The sequence below is a fragment of the Lathamus discolor genome, chromosome Z (genome assembly GCF_037157495.1).
Source record: "Lathamus discolor isolate bLatDis1 chromosome Z, bLatDis1.hap1, whole genome shotgun sequence".
In the NCBI taxonomy this organism is placed as follows: Eukaryota; Metazoa; Chordata; class Aves; order Psittaciformes; family Psittacidae; genus Lathamus; species Lathamus discolor.
Window position 1 is genome coordinate 93981606 of NC_088909.1, and position 6000 is coordinate 93987605.

Genomic DNA, 6000 nt, shown 5'->3' on the forward strand with positions numbered 1-6000 from the left:
AGAGAAGCTGTGGATGCCCCATCCCTGGCAGCAAGGCCAGGTTGGACGGAGCTTGCAGCAACCTGGGCTGGTGGAAAGTGTCCTGCCCATGGCAGGGGAGGGTTGAAGTATATGAGCTTTAAGGTTCTTTCCAACCCAAACCATTCTGTGATTCTATGATTAAGAGACATAAACAGTCCCAAGATTTATCCCTGAACTCCCCAAATAACCTTCACAGAAACCAGCAGTTCCTCTTCAGTAAGCTTTTGTTGTCCTCTATAGTCCCTTATCCACCTTACTGTTCTTGTCTTAATCCCTGCATTCTCTAGCTGAAGTAGTAATTTCCTATGTGGCAGAATATCACATACTTTGGTAAATCTAGTTTATATTTCCCTCATGTAGAAAAAAATCATTATCAAAGAAGGATGTCAGATTACACCAGCATGATCTGCCTTTAATAAGCCTTTGTTGCATTTTCAACTATTTTATCTCAATGTCTTTTTATTCAACTCTTTAAAAGATAAAGCCTAGCATGCTACTGTGATCAGACTAATCTCCTCTCTCTTCTCTTCCACCCCTGCTCCTTTATACCAAGTCTTACATTTCCTCTGCTACAATCTTATGGCACTACCATTGACTTGATAGATTTCTTTAAAATAACCCCTCCACAAGAAAAAAACCTCCACATTCAGATCTCAGCACTCAGTGTTGCCAGTAACTTTGCTAATTAGCTTCCTCAATTTATCAAAGTCTTGAAACCCAAGCTCTCATTACAAACCTACCATAATTTAAGTGAATCAGCTCACAGTCACTCAATCAGGCATTATTTGTACTTTCATCCCTCTTTATTGCAACTTCCTTTAAACTTCTTTTCAAATAAAGTAGCACCACCTTTTGCTGGTTCAAGGTTTAATGGATAAAGAATGTAATAACAATTAAACCCAGAAACTCTTGACCCCATTGCTGTGCTGACAATGCTACCTGACCAGACCCACAAAGACTTTAAAACAGGAATTGAAAATTACTGGGACATTGCGGGTGTCCAGGTCAGGGTTGAAATAATGTCAGAGTGAAAGGACAGTGATGTGGAAGGGTTTTGGAATAAGCAGATTCTCAGTGAAGGCTTTTTTCTTGAGATAGAAAGAGAGAAAAATGCACTTAGGTCTGGAAGAAAAATGGAAAGAAAAGAGCAAGGACTACTTTGAAACAATAATTTTTTCCAGGTTTTTTCTCATGTTTTCTATGACCAGGAAGAAATATGTTACTAATTGCTTCTGTCTCCTTTCAGTCTTCTGCTTAAAACTGTGCAGTCATAGTTTTGGACTGATTTTACCAAACACAAGTCTGTTTCTCTGACATGCTTCTCCGGATTCCTGAGGACTTGAGACTCTTGACCCAGATGCAGTTTTTAATTTAATATCCCATAATGGATTTTTACTTCCTTGGATTTGTCCAGGCAATTTTTCAATTCATGTACACTGATAGCACCTACCGCCTTCTGCTGCAAGGTGTTTTACGGCTCAACTATGTTACATACAGAAACATTTCCTTTCTTTGAACACATACTGTAGCTGCATTTGATACCTGTATTTCATACCTGTTAGTTTTTGCCTGGGGAGATACAGTGGACATCCTCACTCTTACTCTCTTCTTAATGTCACTCACGTTTTATACTAACTTATCTCTCTGTGGGCTTTTTAGCAAAAAAATATCTCAGCTATTTTCTGCAACAGAATTATTCCATGTTCTTAAATTTTAGTAAATATGTACTTCATTTAAAAAAGCATGTGTGAAATTTTAAAAGGAAATAAAAAATATTTTCTGCTAGAGCCATGACACATTACAGTGACTCTCGTTTTCTCAGTGAACAAAATGATGTTGAAAGAATCCAGTTATGGTTAATGGTTTCTGTTATGCCTTCCTTGTGCCCTTATTACTGTTATTTAGGTCAGTTTTAGAATCTAGTTCATACAAAAACCATGACACATCAGCTGTGTTTCTGAAAGATGTAAACAGAGATGGCTTGCAGGTGCAGTGGCACTCTGCAAAGAAGCAGATTCACAGTAGCAGTCAAACACGACCAGTCCACCCTCAGCATCCACCTAAGAACAGAGCTGTTCTGGTTCACCAAAGCTAGCATAATCAAACCATTATTTACCAGGCTCATCTTTTTTCAGCCTGAGATTTGTACTTCAGCAGCACACAATGATCACCAGTGACATCAGGGAACTTAATACACTGCCACTGATACTCAAAGTGTTTCCCTACCTATGTTCTTTAGAGTTGTTGTAGCATTTTCATACCAAACTACTCCTTCTCCTTTGATGAAAACAATTCCGTAATAATGAAAAGACTCAGGAGAGTATGGAGCAAGAGCCCCCAGAGAGAAGCCCTGTGTAGCGTTACATGAAAAATTCTCAGCACAAGCTTTCTACTGAGCTGGAACTAAAGCAAATGAACAGGCAAATGGCCCTGGCCATCTTATTTCGTGCAGCTGTGAGATCAGCTCCTAAGTGTTGTACACATGCAGAATTCTGAATTTAGTTTAAAAGAATCTACAAGACAATTTGCCTAGCCTCACCTTTGTGGCTGTAGGTTAGAATTTGAGATACCAAGTGTATAAAACTAAGCACATACATTTGAATAGCAATATTAAAGCATGAAAAGGAAATAGAAGTACACTTTATTGGTAATGAACTGGTGATCTGTATTTGGAAGGTTATCACGTTCTTCAGAATTGCCATGCATAAGAAAAAGAAGGTGGCATATGAAGGACTTTGCTCACAGGAGCAGGGCACTTCCTAGACTGATGGAATGAAGCTAATTTTGAGTGCTGAACTTAGCAGGAATGATTTGTTACCTTTCAGTATAAAATATTCATTTGTTAACTATGAGCAATAATTAGCTCAAAGTACAATTAGTACAATAGCTTCCAGTAATTTTGGTCAGTTAAGCCCACATTTTGCTCATAATATTTAATAAAATATTAAAAAGTGTGACTACTTTTATATCATCATCTTTAAAAACCACACTAAGTTATTTTAATCAATATACTTGTTTTAAGTAAAAGCCATTTAATCTTCTGACTTATACATTAACCTTCCATTAAGTATTAGTGAAGAAGTTAAATGCACCTTAGTCAATAATGCTAATGCAGGAACTGTTGTATTACCTATGGAGAAATGCGTATTCATATTATGTTAAAGTGGCTATCCTTAACGATTAGCTATTATATGTCAGGAAACTGATCATAAATATGAAATATTCTGTAGGAAAATGAATTATAATGTTGAAACTGAGTTCTCTGTACTGTAATAATTCTGAAATGAGGTCATCTACTTTTCCTGGTCAGGGCTTTTTAAGGCAATGATATTGAAGTGATGAAGATACCCTTGATGATACTTTAACCTCACCTTGTGGTTTCACATCTTGGTGGGAAATAAATGACACTGGTAATTGAAGTATACTAAACCAAAATATATGACTCTACCTGCAGGTATATGGTGAAGTTGTTTTAACATGAATTCTCACAGTTGTATTTCTACCTAGAAATGCCTGACTGTACCGCTAAAATGAGCAAAATGCTACAGTTATGTCAAAAGATTTCTCTTTGAGTTTTGACCTAAATTACAGCATCCAGCTACCTGCTTAGAGTCTGTATGACTTTTTCTACCTTGTTTTCCTAGAACAGACTTTATTCTAAACCAGTTCGCCCTTCAAGATATGCTTTGTACACTAATCCAAGAAGCTGCTTCCACAGTAGGACGCTCCCTTTTTTTTGCTTTTGGCTGCACACTCCTGCTGTATGCCTTCTGTAAGTTCTGGTATCTGCATGGATTTTAGGTGAGTTGATTCAGCTGACTGATCTAACACACAACTGTTTTGTTTCTTTTTTAAGAAAGAACAGTTTTTTGTTGGGTCGGACATCAAAATCCATTTATCCTTTAGCTGAATAATAAGTAAGGCAAACATGAGAGGAGAGAACCTGTGGATGAGGAAGCAAACTGAGACCTGTCTTTTGTCAGTAGTTAGTTGTGAGGTTAGCTTCATTGTGATGCAAAGTGGTACCTACATAATACATGAAAAGAGGAAGAGACAGCAAAACTTTGCTAAAGTGCTCAGTCAAGTGATCTACAAAACTGTGTTGTAATACAGTGTACCTTTCAAAACAAAAGGAAATAATAAAAAATATAAAACTATACATAAGCTCAAATTAAAAAACAATACAAAACAAATCAAAATGGTCTTCTGGAGTTAGTCATGAGTAGTTTTCAGGATATCACATTTTCTAAAATGTTGATTTTTTTTCCCCCATGGTATTGTGCTGCTTTTTCTGATCTTTGTTTCAGCACTGTAAATGATTATCCCACTCACATTCACCTCTGCTTGTCCTTGCTGTATCATTTGAGTTCCTTCTGCTGACTTTACAGAATTGTGTCCCTGAATCCTTAAATGTACATCTGGTGCCCTAAGGATGAAGTACATTTAAAAAAGCCAAGATATTAAAGGTAGAAATAAATTGGTTTCTCTATAGTTAAATTACACAGATTGGCATTCATGTAGCAATATCATAATATAGTAATTCATATAAAAACACTAAGATTTCTCTCTTCTGAATTCTAAATAAAACATCTTTTTTATGTATATCTCAGTTTTGGGGGCTTTTTACTTTCTATTCTACAGCCTGGTCATACTTTTTTCTCACTACCTTCACATCTATACTTAAAACTAGAAAGAGATTTAAATGATGATATGGGAACTCACACAGTGGATTTAAGATCCAAAGTACCTTCAAATCTTTCTAAATACCAAGATCGTCATGTAGTGATCGCTAAAATAAATAAAAAGCTGAACAACTATTTCTGTATCTTCCTTATCCAAATACCTAGTATTTCCTCATGTCTGAGATCTTATGACACTTCAGAAGTCTGGAATGAGCAATTCTGAATGATGCCCTCGCACTTAGCATCTGTGGCCACTAGACAACAGCAGTTGTATGCTGATAGAAAATGCCAATTTATTATAAAATATAAAGGACATTTCATTAGAGAGACAGTAGTATGAAATACTCTATCACATTTTTACTCTCTCTTCCATATGGGAGTATTTAAACATGAACTATCGAAATTGTTATGTTACTAACAACAGTTGAAAAAGAGAAGCATTGGATTCTCAGTATCTTCACAGCTACTTGCAGTGTATTTGAAAGAAGTAGATTGTTTTAAAAAACAGTTAATGTGAATTACCAGCATTACATGATCTTAAATGGTGGTTCTGAAAAAGCCGTAATTTCTTTCTCTCTCTCTTTTTTTTTTTTTTTTTTTTTTTACATTAAAAATCCTTTTGTTTTGGAGGACTACAAGACAACACACATTTGTTTACAAAACAAAACTAAAATCCAAAATCTCAAAGCTTCCTGTACTTGTAAAGTAACATGAACTGACACTGTGACACTGTGGTAAGACCTCCACTTTTCTGCAATAGTGAGATTTCTTTACTAAGTGTATTCTTTTTAAGTGACTAGTTTTGACACAAAAGATGTAGCATTTGAATGCCTATAGCAAATACTCTCTTCACCCCATTATCTGCTTCTTGCTGATTCACTTTATTCCAGTTCAATCCCTTTGTTACAGTTTTTATACTTCTTCAAATGTTTCTTTTGGTGCATTTTCTTCAAAAGGTGAGAACATTTAGTCTCAGGATTAATTGCAAACAAATTATTACCTACTCCTCTTGCCCAGTTTCTAGCTTTTGATTTATGCTTTTTTTGTCTCCTGACTCCTAGTCTAATGAAGTTTCTAACTTCTAACCTTTTAGTCATCCACATTTAAATTAAAAACCCTAATGAGGAGGTCTCAGGACACTCATTCCATCTTCTCCCTTCTTAATTTCTCCATGGGTGTTCTTCATAGTCTTTTTTATGAATCTCAGGTTGATTCCTTCAGGTTTTGTTTCCAAGTTCTCTTTATGCATCTCACCTTACAAAAATCTTCCACATCTTAGAATCATAGAATAGTTAGG